The sequence below is a fragment of the Terrapene carolina genome, unplaced genomic scaffold, assembly GCF_002925995.2.
Source record: "Terrapene carolina triunguis isolate 2854851 unplaced genomic scaffold, T_m_triunguis-2.0 Scaffold58, whole genome shotgun sequence".
Classification (NCBI taxonomy): domain Eukaryota; kingdom Metazoa; phylum Chordata; order Testudines; family Emydidae; genus Terrapene; species Terrapene triunguis.
In genome coordinates this window covers 81,173,989-81,191,349 of record NW_020664409.1, presented here as the reverse complement: position 1 = coordinate 81,191,349, position 17,361 = coordinate 81,173,989, and positions in this window count along the sequence as shown.

The following is a 17,361-nucleotide window of genomic DNA, read 5'->3' as shown; positions in this document are numbered from 1 at the left end:
AAGATATCTCTTAATTTGTGGTACCTACAGGGCCGACCCACAACATTTTGGTACCTGAGGCGGGGAGCTCAAATGATGCTCCCATGCCCCCTCACTTGGGCCAAAACTTTGAAAGGTCTCAATTCTGCCTTCTTCCTGTTCTACTCCTCTCATGGTACTGCTCTGCTACCTACCCCAATAAAAGACAACTAACAACTTAAAATGCCTTGTTCAAAAATTTTAAGTAACTTTCACATGCCTGAACAGCAAATGTAATTTTTCTTGTCTGCATAGTAAACACTGGCATTTTTATCTGTTTGAATAATTAAAGTGGTGCTTTCCGTGTCTTCTTGGTTACAAAGATTTGAATGCTTCCTGAAGGTCCACAGTCTGGGCCCACTCATCTCTATTGAGTGGTTGCAAGGCCGACCAGCCTCCCCTGTGTCATTGTGGAGCGTAGGTGTGTTTTTATTAACTTCAGCTTGGAGAAGCTGCATTCTCCACTGGCAACTGTTATAGGAAGTGTTAGAAGTATGCGCAGAGCAACAAAAGCATTTGGAAAGAGGGTGGACATCTTATTTGTGCACATATATTCCAGAACAGCCTTTGGAGTTGATCCTGCTGAAATGTATCTTGAAAGGGCTTTCAGTTCATCACCTAAATCACTCGCATCAATATCGCGCATGTCAACACTGTCTCTAGTGCCCTCCATTGCTGGTGTAGGTCTTCTTCAGGTATAGTGAGGAATTTTGGAATATCATACAACAGTTCTTGGGTTGTGACTCTTCTTAGATGCTCCTGAAGTACAGCATCAAACTCAGCCATCAGCTCCACAACTTTAAGGAAGTTTCCATTGTTTGGCACATAGAGCTGATTGGAAGTGCCACCCAGTGCTAGGTTTTGGGTAGCAAGCATTCTCACAATGGCAATGAGCCTTTTCAGAACATTTTTCCAGTAAAGAGACTCTGATGCAATCTTCTCTTGATGCTGATCATCTATGGTAGCCTTTAACCTTAGTCTCATCTCAAGCTCTTTCCACCTATGGAAGGCTCTCCGGTGATTTGCTGCCTTCTCAGGGCATGACAGATTTCTAGCCAGATTTTTCCAGTCCTTTGTTCCTGTAGAACCCAATGTGGCTGGAACATTAGACTGGAAGAGTTTGCAACAAAAACAGTATGCAGCATTCTGGGTTTTTGAGTACATAAGCCCTGGCCTCTCCACTTTGTTACCATTAGGGATTTCACGTCAGTAATGTGTTGGATGGAAACTTCTATTTTCATTGTCTTTGGGAACATGAAGTTTTCCACTTGCTGTGGCCCATGCAGTACAAGGAAGTCCCTCAGGCTACTGCTCAAGTGGGTCCACAGTCCTGGATCATCTAGACTTAAGGAACTAAACTCAGCAGCAGCTGTTTCTTGCGCCTCCACCACACTCTTCTCTGATCTACACTTTTCTTCAGGAATGAGCATGGTTACATCCATTTGAGATGGAGATATGGATGCTGCAGTAGCTGCCAGGTCACCTGCACTCTGACTAACTGGAAGATCAGGCATCTCCTCACCATTCACATCCTCACTGGGTCCGGAAGGCTCACCATGAACATTTGTGTCTATGTATCTCAGGAGACTCCTTCCTGCTTAGCTAGAAAAGCTTCCTTTGTTTTCTTTCTTTTTCTGAATGCTGCCCCGGGGGGGCGTTTTCTTCTTTCACCCATGACTGCTGTTCTGTGCCAGCTATAGTGGCTCTCAACAGTCACTGAAGGGGACAAATAAGCAGGCTGATATCAGGGCCTGAGTGAGGGAAGATATCAGTGTCTTAAGGACCTAGCTGGCTCCTACTAATTCGTTGACTGCCTGTTCTCCTCAAGTGGGTTCAGGGAAGCAGCAGGAAACAGGAAGCTCTCTGAGAAGCTGGTGTTAATCAGTCCAGGTCCTGGGGCTCCTCTCTCTCCCTGCAGCTCCTGCTGCTTTCTGTTAATTCCTCTCACCTTTTCTCCTGTCTGCCTGTTATGTCTCTTGTGCCCTCCTTCCTCCAGCACAGCACAGCACCATCTATGTGCATCTAGAGCAGAGAATACATATGCACCAGCAGCAGACACAATTTGCTACACTCTTGGTCCTAGTGGCGCCACGCACCCCCCAGTCTGGCGCCTGAGGCGGCCGCCTCAGTTCGCCTCATGGTAAGGCCAGCCCTGCTACCTATCTGAAACCAAGCATGTATTTCAAAAACTCCCATCTGTCCTCAGATAATAGAAAGAAGATGGAAGTCATTGGGTCAGGCATTTCTGTTCTCATAGCTGGCTCCCCTGGTAGCAATAGTTTTAGTTTTCTGACCATATGTAAGCATAAAATGGTGGAACATCACAGTGCAAGGTAACATTGCAGCTTAATTAAGATAAATCATCATCATCATGTTCCCATTATGCCTCTGGCGTTTAAGGCAGCGACGAAGCTCCTTCACTCCTGTCTGTTTCTGGCAAGTCTTTCAATGGTTCCCCAGCTGTGCCCCCCCCCAATTAAGATAAAGTCAGTGCAATATTCTTTATATTGTCTATTTTAACACGGCATTCACCTTTTTAGATTGTCATTTTACATTGAGACTCCATACGTGAGTTGTGCGCCATAACCCATGCTTTCATTTCCTTCTCTTGCCTCTTCCCCTCTTCCTTTCTTTCTCTGTTTTTTACTGTCCTATTCATTGTTTTTCTCCATTTCCTTTTCTTTTTTTCCTTTTGTCACTCATGATCCTGAATTAATAGTAACCTCCCCTCCCCCCACCCCCACATCTTATTCAAAAATTACCTGATTTCTTGTTTTAAAAAAAAATTACATTTGTGTCATCCCCAAAGTTCCCTTTCATTAAAAATAAGTCACTTCCTATCTGACTGGCCTGAGGGAAGGGGGAAAAGGTGTAAATTACCTTAACACATTATGCTTAATTTGGTGTCGTCCCAGCCCCATATCCCCCAGTGCTGTTGTCTGCCATGGCTTTTCATTTACATAGATTGCCTGAGGGCATTTCACATATACCATATTATATTACCTCTTAGGTTCTTAATAGGTTTCCTAGGTACCAGCAGTAATAAGTGACCAAAAATCCCATCTTTAGGTAATCTAGTTCAGTATGTAATGTCAACAGATATGATATGACATTTGAAGATGCGTATGGAAGTATTATTAAGGTCTTAAAAGAGTGGTCTTCTTGCAAAGCAAATGACATTGTTGGGCTGGCACCTGTGCCCTTGACCATACTATGCTATGAACAGTTTGAATGCCAATTTAAGGTATCAGAGGAAGGAAGCCATAACCACTTCTCTTGCCCCTCCCTCTCTCAGCAGAGGGGAGCTTGTACAGAGGGATGGCCAACTCCTGGGATCAGCGTTGTGGAGGCTAATTTAGGTAAAAAGGAGTAACAATAGGAATTTAATGTTAAGAAGTAATATAGGAATGTTTAGTTCATTGAAACATGTGGCTGGTGTCCAGTGCACATAAAGGTTAAAGGTGTCAGCTACCAGAGGTAAGTGAGAGCTGGGGTATGGTTGGTGGACCTGTTGTCTGTAAGGAAAAGGGGATTCCTGAAATATTCACAGACTGAGATCCCCTTCGGCTCTGAATCCTCTCCTGCTCCCGCCCCATGAGGGAGCTAGAGGTTACCAAGTCCTAGGAGTTAGGTCGAAGAGTATCTGCTCCAAGTTATTGGTTATATGGTGAGAGCCCTGTAACCCCACAGTGATGCCTGAGATGTGAGACATTTTTAAGTTAATATAGTTGCATCCTGCTGCTTAAATCCATCCTTGTGTCTGTCTGTCTTTTACCTGTGTGTGTCCTGATCAATGCGCCCAAGATCACAATGACACACCAAGGCAGGATCATTGCTCCAGCCTGAAGCAAGTTCAACTTTAAAAATTAGCCTCCATAGCCATATATTCCGAAAGGTGAACTTCTCTGTGCATAATTAAGCAACATTAGCAGTGTTCCATGCAGCTGGAAGTGAAGTATGGTAATAAAACCTCCACTTGCTGTTCAGAGGAACCCCCTGACAATGGCTAAAAGAGGGAAAGCTATATTTCTGCTGAACATGTCAGACACATGCAAAAATACAGCTGCACAGTATTATCTAGCTTTCTACTTTTGCATTGTGCAAATGATAGCTTGACTCAATAACTACCCTTACCTTGCACATACTGTATGCATAAAATTGATGGTTTAGAGAAGGAAACTACCTGTAAACACTTCTTAATACAGCATGTATGATATATTTCCACAATATAATAAACTGCTGTTTCCTAGTATGCAATTGGAATCATCACTGATATATAGAAAAAGCACACAAATCTGAAACAGACTATGGTCAGGTAAAGAGAATAGAAGAGGAAACGGTATTATTAAATAAAAAAATTCTAGAATAGGAAAACAAAGAAATCTAATTTCCATGGGACTTTGCATCAGCTATAGCAACACTTCTCATTGACAGATACCAGTCTAGTGGCTTAAACATGAGACTAGAAGTTGGTGTAAGGTCTGAGGCCTTTTTCTGCAGCCATATTAGGAGAGCAGCAGCCATAAGATTGGGAGCACCTGGTTCTGGTTCCAGCTGTCCTACTGACTCACTGTGACTTGCCCAAACCTAAAGAAATATAGGCCAATTTTTTCAAAATCCGTATGCAGGCTCTTTAAAAAGTGGTCTGATTTTCAGAGTCATTAAAAACCTACTGCCATCATTGAATTCATTTGGAGTTACATGTGCTCACAACTCTGAAAATCAGGCCACTTTATCCTAGGTGCCTAGCTATGAATTTAAGTACTTGGCTTTCGGTAACCAAATTTTGGAAACTCTGACCCTAACCTGTCTCAATTTCCCCCTTTGTAAAAGAAGGATAATGATTCTGACCTATACATGCCATGGGGTTGTTAGGAAGATTAAGTTGTTAGGGCTTATAAAGTGCTATGTAGCGTGCTTATACATGTCCCCTCTTACTTTACAGGAATGGAGAATTATTCTATTCTCCATAGGTTCTTATATCATCCCCCCATCACTGTAATATCTAAACTCCTTCCAGTAGTGAATTAAGTGATTTGACTAACACATGTAGTTTGTTCCTTCTCTCATCCTCTGCTGAGGGGGAGAATTATGTGTGGAGTGGCATCTTATTTTGGTAGGGTTTTGTTTACATAAATGTACATGCTGTTGTGTGTTCATATTAGAGAAGACAAGGCCAAAGAAGTATGACTTGCACTTTGAGTGAAAAGGTGTTGAGGTTTGTGGTGGCCCTTATTTCCTGTGGGAGTTCATATCACTATATTGGACCAGCCTCTGAGAAACAGCTGTGTCCTGCACAGATGAGTTTCACCCTTCATTTTAACTCATGAACAAGTAGTATCAGGGTGAAACAAATTTTTATAAATTAATATTAGGCTTATGGCAGCATTCAACCAAGTTATGACTGTGGCTCTGTTGTACTAAGCATTGTCTGAAAACATTCGAAGACATGTTCCTTGCTGCAAGTGGCTTAGAATAATTAATGAAAAGCAGGAGGGAGTTGCAGGAAAAAGATGACAGCAAAAAACCCTGTGGTTACTCCAATAAACTGTGTACATCTTGATGGTAAAGAAGGTTCTGGAATGACAGTGGATTTTACATAAATACAAATTATGACTGTTTATACCCTCCAAAGAAACAAAGTAGGCTCAAGACATGGTGTACTCTATATGGGTTTGGTTTTACCTGTGATTTTTTTGGGAAGATCATATTTGCATACCAGAAGTCTTGTCTACTCTGCCGTAGGAAATTAAATCAGATCATGGATTCATTGAGCAATCTGACATATAATCTTTGGGTCACACAGCATCAGATTATGAATTCACATTGAGGAGTGCTACTCATATATGCAATCCCATTGATTCTGTTGGGACTACTTGTAGCAGTACCTGCTCATCAATGTGAATAAGAGGTTCACAATCTGTCCCACAGTGAAACAGTCTTGGTAGAAACACAGTGGTTACTGATGACTGTCCTCTCCTGTCTCATAACTTGTACCTCTTTCAAAATAACCAAAAGCTCCCATGTCCTTGGCTTTCAAACAAGTGGCTATTGATGCGCAGAAATCAAATCAGGGCATTGGGATCAGGAGAAGGCACAGAGGAACATAATATACTGTAGAATAACTCATTAAATCCTCACCTCTAGAACTCATAGATACCATATTCAGTAACACATGGTACTTAATGGTTACGAAACTTTCCACAAGTAACACCCTGGTGGCAGGGGAAAAAATCAGCACACACTCTCCAGCTCATTTAAATATTCATTAGGTTATTCACATCTGTTGAACAGTGACTTTTCTAATGAAACTAGCTGAAGAAAAATGTGTCCCGGGGGAGAAAGGGATCGGATTTGAGAAAATAATACAAAGGAATGTTCTCCAGTGGGATGACAAGATCTAAGTATTAATTATTGGCTCAGATTATTTTCTAATCTGGGTGTGGTCATAGAATCATAGACTAAGGTCAGAAGGGACCATTATGATCATCTAGTCTGACCTCCAGCACAACGCAGGCCACAGAATCTCACCCACCCACTCCTGCAACAAACCCCGAACCTATGTCTGAGCCATTGAAGTCCTCAAATCATGGTTTAAAGACTTCAAGGTGAAGAGAATCCTCCAGCAAGTGACCCTTGCCCCACGCTGCAGAGGAAGGCGAAAAACTCCCAGGGCCTCTGCCAATCTGCCATGGAGGAAAATTCCTTCCCAACCCCAAATATGGCGATCAGCTAAACCCTAAGCATGTGTGCAAGACTCACCAGCCAGACACCCAGGAAAGAATTCTCTGTAGTAACTCAGATCCCACCCCATCTAACATACCATCACAGGCCATTGGGCATATTTACCGCTAATAGTCAAAGATCAACTAATTGCCAAAATTAGGCTATCCCATTATACCATCTCCTCCATAACCTTATCAAGCTTAGTCTTGAAGCCAGATATATCTTTTGCCCCCACTACTCCCCTTGGAAGGTTGTTCCAGAACTTCTCTCCTCTGATGGTTAGAAACCTTCATCTAATTTCAAGTCTAAACTTCCTGATGGCCAGTTTACATCCATTTGTTCTTGTGTCCACATTGTACTGAGCTTAAATAATTCCTCTCCTTCCCTGGTATTTATCCCTCTGATATATTTATAGAGAGCAATCATATCTCCCCTCAGCCTTCTTTTGGTTAGGCCAAACAAGCCAAGCTCTTTGAGTCTCCTTTCATAAGACAGGTTTTCCATTCCTCGGATCATCCTAATAGCCCTTCTCTGTACCTGTTCCGGTTTGAATTCATCCTTCTTAAACATGGGAGAGCAGAACTGCACACAGTATCCCAGATGAGGTCTCACCAGTGCCTTGTATAACAGTACTAACACCTCCTTATCTCTACTGGAAATACCTCGCCTGATGCATCCCAAGACCGCATTAGCTTTTTTCTCGGCCATATCACATTGGCGGCTCATAGTCATCCTGTGATCAACCCATACTCCAAGGTCCTTCTCCTCCTCTGTTACTTCCAACTGAGGAGTCCCCAGTTTATAACAAAAATTCTTGTTATTCATCCCTAAATGCATGACCTTGCACTTTTCACTATTAAATTTCATCCTATTACTATTACTCCAGTTTACAAGGTCATCCAGATCTTCCTGTATGATATCCCAGTCCTTCTCTGTATTGGCAATACCTCCCAGCTTTGTGTCATCCGCAAACTTTATTAGCACACTCCCACTTTTTGTGCTAAAGTCAGTAATAAAAAGATTAAATAAGATTGGTCCCAAAACCGATCCCTGAGGAACTCCACTAGTAACCTCCCTCCAGCCTGACAGTTCACCTTTCAGTATGACCCATTGTAGTCTCCCCTTTAACCAGTTCCTTATCCACCTTTCAGTTTTCATATTGATCCCCATCTTTTCCAATTTAACTAATAATTACCCATGTGGAACCATATCAAATGCTTTACTTGTAGGGTCCTTTGTCCACATATCTCCCCGCCTCTTCATGGACGGGGGACTCTGGAACCTCCAGGGTATCTTCATGACCCTTCCCCTTCATATCCAGCAGAACAACTGCAACCTCAATGGAGGTTCTTGCAGGTGTACAAAGATAGCATTGGGAGTTGCAGACACTTGTTTCCCTTAAAAATATCCCATTTATCCCAGTAATCTGAAAGGGTTGTGGAAAAGGGATATTTCTTACCATAGACATTATACATTAGAAAATGCTGAGAGGGTGGGGAGGTTGTTTAAAAAAGCTTTATTATATTTTACATAATGAAGATATAAGATAAATATACACTTAAGAGATAGCCAGGTACCTAATGAAGCAATCACTGTCATAATGTACAATATCCAAACAGAAAATAAGAAAAAGGAGTAAAGATCAGTCTTATACAGTCTATGCAAGATACTTAAATTCTGATATAATAAGCTAATGAATCCACCTGGTCATAGTTGAGTATATCATCTCTCAAATTTATAAGCCAAGATGATAGACTGGATCGAAGATAGTCAGGTGCTGCTGTGGTGAATGCTATAGAAAAGTCTATACATAAATGAATTTTAAAAATAAATAAAAATATAAAGTTATGCAGCTCCCTTCTAAACCTGAAGCATTATTTTAATTGCTCTGCTCAATACTCATAGATTTAAGGCTAGATAGAACCATTATGATCAATTAATCTTATCTCCTATGTAACACAAATCCTCCATTTTCATGCAGAACCAAAGATTTATTTTTTGCTTATGAAAGCATTTGAACCCAGGACCTCTAGTATCAACAGCACTGTCTACATTCCCCTAAGCCACCAACTTCTTCATAGGGAGATATTTAAAAGTTTTATAAATATCTGTGGAATCATTTAATGTAGATTTCAGAATAATGATACGCCTTAAACTCATTTTAACTTTTTACTTTCAGTGTAATTTAATTTGTATTCCCTTCTGTTAAAGACGGTATCTATTTTAATATATATTTGTGTAATACTATGAAAATAATGATTCATAGTTACAGTTGTCCATGTTGGCTGTATTGCTGGTGGCAGCCACCTTATTGAAAAGTTGGATTGCTTGTACCAATAGCATTATAGGATCATGATGCCAGATTATGAAATATATCCATTACTTGCTCTAAATTAAACTATGGACTCAATTGTCATGTGCATCAAGTCTCACAAGCAGCTGGAAGGGCCAAAGGGAGGAGAGCTCTAAGTGACCTTTCCACCACTCCCAATCCTAGGGCATCCAGGCTGTCAAATACGCCCAGGAACAAATTAGAGCAACCTAAGGGTTCCTGTAACTTGTGCTATCTTATAATGGCTGTCTAGGGGCCTTTATAACTGCAAGAATCAGACTGAGGACAGAGTACTTTGGCTCCATCCCCAGTCATGTCCTTTCTGTATCAGTCTTGTCCAAGCACACTCCTTATACTAGGGTCAGCCATTAAATGGCATATTGCCAGCTATGACAGGTTAATGCCACCGAGGAATTCCTCTACACCAGAGGAATCCTTAGCAGATCCTTTAGGGCATGGCCAAGGAACTGGCCAGTGAGAGCCGCAATCGGCCCAACCTGTGGACGCAGCAGGTAAACAAACCGGCCCGGCCCGCCAGGGTGCTTATCCTGGCAGGCCGCATGCCGAAGGTTGCCAATCCCTGTATTACATGAATGCTTCCTCCCTGGTTGTTAAATCTGTCTGACAGTTTCAAACTGCTTTACCTGTTTTGTCAGTGTCTTGGGCTATGCAGCAGCTAAACTTTACTTAAAACAGGAGTACTGACCCTTTGGTTTAAAAAGAGAAACTTCAGCAAAGACAACTTGGGCTGTGCCATATTTAGGACATGTACCTCATCTCTAGTTTCCCACCAGGCATCTGCTCAAGGCCAGTCCTCCTCTAATGCTGGTTCACTTCATGCCTCCCTTATGTCCTGTAATCACCTCTGTTCTTTCTCTTAATACTGTATTTCTCATGAAATGTCATCTCTGATCCCATAGGCCATTCAAACTTCCTCTCCTCCTTCAAAACCCTTGATTAGTGCCTCTAAGCACTGTGACGTTGCACCTCATAATGCTTTATGGAAATATGCTTATGAATGTAAATATGACATAACTGGAATTTGTTTTATGCTACTGTAGACGTCCGGGGTGGGGCTCGTTTCTCGCAGGGGTGACTGGTAGCCGAGTCGCCTCACGGCACGAGGCGGGGAGATAGTTCAGTCTCGCAAGTCCAAGCCCTCAGTTGGGGTGGGGCAGCAAGCAACCAGTAGTTCAGGGCTCAGGCCCTCAGGCAGGGGCTGAGCAAACAAACAGTACTTCCGGGCTCAGGCCCTCAGGCAGGGGCTGAGCAAACAAACAGTACTTCCGGGCTCAGGCCCTCAGGCAGGGGCTGAGCAAACAAACAGTACTTCAGGGCTCAGGCCCTCAGGCAGGGGCTGAGCAAACAAACAGTACTTTAGGGCTCCTACACCGGAGTGTTGGCGTGAAGGCGGGGGGGGGAGAGACTGCCACCCGGGGTGGGGTGGCAGGGGGGACACAGGCCCACCCACTCCACTGTGTCCCAGCCCAGGGCCCTAACAGCAGCAGTCCGTCTGCTGCTGGGTCAGTGGGGATCCTGACCGCAACACACTGACATGGGCTCGGGGTCTGCTATCCCCGGGCCACCTCCAATCTCCCCCTCCATGGGTACCTGTACGTCCTCAGCCTCCTCCACCGTGTCCCAGACCATGGGCTCCTCAGGGCACCGAACGCTGGGTAGGTTGGGCGGCTCCTCCGGACCCTCGGCGAGGGGAGGCTCAGGCCGCTCCTCGGGATACCGGGCTTGGGGCCGGCTCGGCCAGTCCTCCTCAGGATACCGGGCTCGGGGCCGGCTCGGCCAGTCCTCCTCAGGATACCGGGCTCGGGGCAGGCTCGGCCAGTCCTCCTCAGGATACCGGGCTCGGGGCAGGCTCGGCCAGTCTTCCTCAGGATACCGGGCTCGGGGCAGGCTCGGCCAGTCTTCCTCAGGATACCGGGCTCGGGGCCGGCTCGGCCAGTCTTCCTCAGGATACCGGGCTCGGGGCCGGCTCGGCCAGTCTTCCTCAGGATACCGGGCTCGGGGCAGGCTCGGCCCAACAGGAGCTCGGGCACCAGCGTCTGTCCTGTCCCGCGACCGGTGCCCAACTGAACGCTGGGGCCGGGCCTTTATACGTCCTGTCCCGCCCCTTGACTTCCGGGGGGTGGGGACAGGCGGCGGTGACTCCGCCCACTCTGGCTGCTGTTCTGGCTCATCCCTCGCAGGGGCGGCTTGTAGCCAAGTCGCCTCACTACAGCTACATATGCCATGTAACATATCTCTGCAAAGGTTATGATCTACTGAATATATTCATCCTATTCGTATGCATGTATCATTTTTGTATTCGAAGTTATGAATATGGATTTTGTACTTGTCTGATTTTAAGTAGCCTTAGTAAGGCATTTGGTCAGCTTCTTTAAAAAGGAATTGGCAAGAAACACTTAATGAACAATGGCTCTTGGAATACTCCAATCCACATAAGAAGTCTTCCTGGAGACTTCCATAGCATGTGGGCAATGGCTGCTGCCTGTAAAAACTGAGTCATGCATAGACATGTGACTTGCCCATGTGACTCCAAAACTCCATCTTGGAGCTGGATTTTGCATAGAATAGAGGAGGGGGTCTCCACCCACAAGAGACAGTCTAATTAAGCCCCTGGGAGACCCCTCCATTTTGTCTTCAGCTAGCTCAAGAGATAGCCTCTCCACCCCCAAAGGATACCTGAAAGAAACTGGAACAAAGGATAGTAACCACGGGGGTGTGAGTGACTGCTGAACCCAGACTAGAAGGAGGCTAGTCTGTAAAAGAAGCTTACTGGAATATCTCTGAGGGTGAGATTTCATCTGTAATCACTTTCTTACTGTATTAGGTTTAGACTTGCATGTTTTATTTTATTTTGTTTGGTAATTTACTTTGTTCTGTTTGTTGTTACTTGGAACCAGGGCCGGCTCCAGGCACCAGCTTACCAAGCAGGTGCTTGGGGCGGCCACTTCGGAGAAGGGCGGCACGTCCAGCTGTTCGGCAGCAATTCGGCGGACAGTCCCTCACTCCTGCTCGGAGCGAAGGACTTCCCGCCGAATTGCTGCCGCAGATCGCGATCGCGGCTTTTTTTTTGTTTGTTTGTTTGTTTTTGTTTGGCTGCTTGGGGCAGCCAAAACCCTGGAGCCGGCCCTGCTTGGAACCACTTAAATCCTACTTTTTGTATTTAATAAAATCACTTTTTACTTATTAATTAACCCAGAGTATGTATTAATATCTGGGGGGGGGGGCAAACAGCTGTGCATATTTCTCTATCAGTGTTATAGAGGGTGAACAATATGAGTAAAATGGATTTATTTGGGGTTTGAACCCCATTGGGAGCTGGGCATCTGAGTGGTAGAGCCAGGAACACTTCTTAAGCTGTTTTCCAGTTTAACCTGCAGCTTTTCTGGGACGTTGTTCAGACCTGGGTCTGGGTTTGTAGCAGGCAAGTGTGTCTGGCTCAAACCAGGCAGTGTTCTGAAGTCCCAAGCTGGCAGGGGAAATGGCTCAGAGGTAGTCTAAGTTGGCAGTACCCAAGGGGTTTTCTGTGATTCAACCCGTCACAAGCACCACCACAATACAAATAATAATTAGTGCTGTTTACTGAGGGACTGTGGGTAAATAAACTTATGACCAGTTGCTTTCTTTCCTCACCTTCAACAGGACCTCCCACCTCTCCCCACCACTCATAGACTCATAGACTCATAGACTTTAAGGTCAGAAGGGACCAATATGGTCATCTAGTCTGACCCCCCGCATGATGCAGGCCACAAAAGCTGACCCCCCCCCACTTTCCCTTAACTCTGCTGTTGAAGTCTCCAGATTGTGATCTAAAGACTTCAAGTCGCAGAGAATCTTCCAGCTTGCGACCCCTGCCCTATGCTGCGGAGGAAGGCGAAAAACCTCCAGGGCCACTGCCAATCTACCCTGGAGGAAAATTCCTTCCCGACCCCAAATATGGCGATCAGCAGAACCCCGAGCATACAGGCAAGATTCTCTAGCCAGACCCTCATTTTACCAGCGATGGCCGTTATTGCCTAATTGATTAGAATCACGTAATCCCATCAAACCATTCCCTCCATAAACTTATCTAGCCTAATCTTGAAGCCAGAGAGGTCTTTCGCCCCCACCGTTTCCCTCGGAAGGCTGTTCCAAAATTTCACCTCTCTGACGGTTAGAAACCTTCGTCTAATTTCAAGCCTAAATTTCCCCACGGCCAGTTTATATCCATTCGTTCTCGTGTCCACATTAGCACTGAGCTGAAATAATTCCTCTCCCTCCCTGGTATTTATCCCTTTGATATATTTAAAGAGAGCAATCATATCCCCCCTCAGCCTTCTTTTGGTTAGGCTAAACAAACCAAGCTCCTCGAGTCTCCTTTCATAGGAAAGGTTTTCCATTCCTCGGATCATCCTAGTTGCCCTTCTCTGTACCCGTTCCAGTTTCAGTTCATCCCTTTTAAACATAGGAGACCAGAACTGCACACAGTACTCCAAGTGAGGTCTCACCAGCGCCTTGTATAACGGAAGCAGCACCCCCCTGTCCCTACTAGAAATACCTCGCCTTATGCATTAGCTTTTTTCACAGCCACGTCACATTGCCGACTCATAGTCATCCTGCGATCAACCAGGACTCCGAGGTCCTTCTCCTCCTCAGTCACTTCTAACCTATGCGTCCCTAGCTTATAACTGAAATTCTTATTAGTCATCCCTAAATGCATCACCTTACACTTCTCACTATTAAATCTCATCCTATTACTATTACTCCAATTTACAAGGTCATCCAAGTCTCCCTGCAGAATATCCCAATCCTTCTCCGAGTTGGCAATGCCTCCCAACTTTGTGTCATCCGCAAACTTTATCAGCCCACTCCTACATTTGGTTCCGAGGTCAGTAATGAATAGATTAAATAAAATCGGACCCAGAACTGAACCTTGAGGAACCCCACTGGTGACCTCCCTCCAATCTGACAGTTCACCTTTCAGTATTACCCGCTGCAGTCTCCCCTTTAACCAGTTCCTTATCCACCTCTGGATTTTCCTATCGATCCCCATCTTATCCAATTTAACCAATAATTCCTCATGCGGAACTGTATCAAACGCTTTACTAAAATCGAGGTATATTAGATCCACCGCATTTCCTTTATCTAGAAGGTCTGTTACTTTCTCAAAGAAGGAGATCAGGTTGGTTTGGCACGACCTGCCTTTCGTAAACCCATGTTGTAATTTGTCCCAATTGCCATTCACCTCAAGGTCCTTAACTACTTTCTCCCTCAAAATTTTTTCCAAGATCTTACATACTACAGAAGTTAAACTAACAGGCCTGTAGTTACCTGGGTCACTTTTTTTCCCCTTCTTGAAAATAGGAACCACATTAGCTATTCTCCAGTCCAACGGTACCACCCCCGAGTTTACAGATTCATTAAAAATTGTCGCCAAGGGGCTCGCAATTTCTCGCGCCAGTTCCTTCAATATTCTAGGATGAAGATCATCCGGTCCGCCCGATTTAGTCCCGTTTAGCTGGTCAAGTTTGGCTTCCACCTCTGATACTGTAATGTCTATCCCCCCTCCTCTATTCCCCTCTGTCCTACTCCCTCTATTCCTAAATCCTTCATTAGCCTTATTAAAGACCGAAGCAAAATATTCATTTAGATATTGTGCCATGCCTAGATTATTCTTAATTTCCACTCCATCCACATTCTTCAGCGGTCCCACTTCCTCTTTCTTTGTTTTCTTCCTATTTATATGGCTATAAAACCTCTTACTATTGGATTTAATTCCCCTTGCAAGGTCCAACTCTACACGGCTTTTGGCCTTTCTCACTGCATCCCTACATGCTCTAAACTCACTAAGGTAGGTTTCCTTGCTGATCCCTCCCTTCTTCCATTCTCTGTACGCTTTCTGTTTTTCCTTAATCGCCCCTTTGAGACTCCCGCTCATCCAGCTAGGTCTAAATCTCCTGCCCACTAATCGTTTTCCCTTTCTCGGGATACAGGCCTCAGACATCTCATGAAACTTCTGCTTGAAATAATCCCAAATAAACCCCTTTAGATCCCTAAGTATGTTAGCCCAATCCACTTCCCTAAGTAGTTGCCTTAATTTATTAAAGTTGGCCTTTTTGAAATTGTAAACCTTAGTTACAGTATCATTTCTGTTAATCCTTCCATTTAGTTTAAACTGAATTAGCTCATGGTCACTCGAGCCAAGGTTGTCCCCTACAACCATTTCTTCAACGAGGTCCTCCCTACTCACCAGCACTAAATCTAAAATGGCATCCCCCCTCGTCAGTTCAGTTACTACTTGATGAAGGAATTCATCTGCTAGCACGTCTAAGAACATCTGAGCCCTATTATTGTTACTAGCATTTGTTACCCAATCTATATCTGGGAAGTTAAAGTCCCCCATGATGACACAGTTCTTATCAGTTTTTACTTCCCTAAAAACATTAAGTAGTTCTCTGTCCGCCTCCAGGCTAGATCCCGGCGGTCTATAGCACACCCCAAGCACTATCTCGGGGGATGCTCTAGTAGTTCTTTTATGCAGTGTAATTATTGCCCATACAGACTCCGTCTTATCCATTCCATCACTTATTATTTCTTTACATTTTAGCTCATTATTGACATATAATGCCACTCCCCCACCTTTACCGTTTTTCCGGTCATTCCTAAACAGCACATACCCTTCCATACCTGTACTCCAGTCATGACTACCGTTCCACCACGTTTCGGTTATTCCTACGATATCAGGTTTCATTTCTTGGACCAGGAGCTCCAATTCCTCCATTTTGTTACCTAGGCTTCTCGCATTGGTGTATAAACATCTTACCGTATGCTGTCTATCCTTTCTCCCATTAGTTATGCAATTTGGAACGGACCCCATGCTGTCCATCAGCCCCCTCTTTCTTATGTCCAATTCCCTACCCCTACCTATGTCTGTGCTTATCTCCTCACACTCCTTTTCAGTGTTGGAATCTGGCGTGGAGATTAACTGAACATCTCCCAACCGTCTCCCCCAAGTTCCTAGTTTAAAGCCCTTTTGATGAGATGAGCCAGCCTCCCTCCCAGAAGTCTATTCCCTTCCCTACTCAGGTGAAGTCCATCCCGCGAGAACAGCTGTCTGTCCCCGAAAGCCTCCCAGTGGCCATACATCCCAAAGCCCTCCTTATAGCACCACTCCCTTAGCCAGCTATTTATCCTCACAATTCTGTCAGCCCTTTGCTGTCCTTCTCTAGGAACAGGCAGAATCCCACTAAAGATAATCTGAGCCTCCACTTCCTTAAGTGTCTTCCCCAGCCTGGCATAATCTCCCTTAATTCTCTCTAGCGAGAACCTAGCTGTGTCGTTCGTTCCTACGTGAAGGATGATCAAAGGGTTCTTACCTGCTCCTTTTAGGATCCTTTTCAACCGCAGGTCCACATCCCTTATCTTAGCGCCCGGCAGACAGCACACCCTTCTGTTTTCAGGGTCCGCTCTGGTCACAGGCCTGTCCAACCTCTTCAGCAAGGAGTCTCCAATCACATAAACCTGCCTTTGCCTGGTGACAGCACTCTGTACAAATCTATCCCCTGTTCCCTGTAGTCGTACCTCCTGTGTCTCTCTATTTTCCCTTATAGTCCCCCTAGTGCCATCCTCTATCCTACTGAGGCCCGGTATTGGTGCTGTCTCCATCAACTCCTGCCCTCTGTCTATTGGACTAGCCGCTCTTCTCTTCTTCCTCTGCCTCCCACCATCAGTTACCACCTGCTGCCTCTCTTCCTCGTTATCCAAACACTCAAACCTGTTCCTGAGTTCTATTCCCCCCTCACTAGCCCTCCTTTTCCTTGGCCTGCTCCTCACAGTCACATGCTTCCACTGATCTTGCTCTGCCCCTGACCTTCCCCCCTCACAGACCATAGCCTGTGCTTCCACCTGCACCCCTGAGCATTCCCCTTCTGCCACACCCAGCTTCTGCTCCATTAGCTGCTCGAATCCCCTTCTAAACTCTACCATAGTATCTACCTGCATCTGGAGCCCTCTAATCTTTTCCTCTAGCAGGTCTATTAGGCGGCATTTCATGCAAACATACCTTTGTTCAGGCTCCCCAGCGAGGACCATGTACATACCACAGCTGCCGCATGCAATCATCTGCATAGTGTCCCCCGCTGCTTGGCTCATGGCTGCTGTGGTCTCTGCCTGCTGCTCCTGGGGACACAGAGCACACTGCACGCCGCGCCCTCCTACCTCCCCTTCCACCTCCCCCTGTAAACTCCCACTTAAACTCCCCTGTTAGCAGCCCTGTTTGCCGGCTCCTG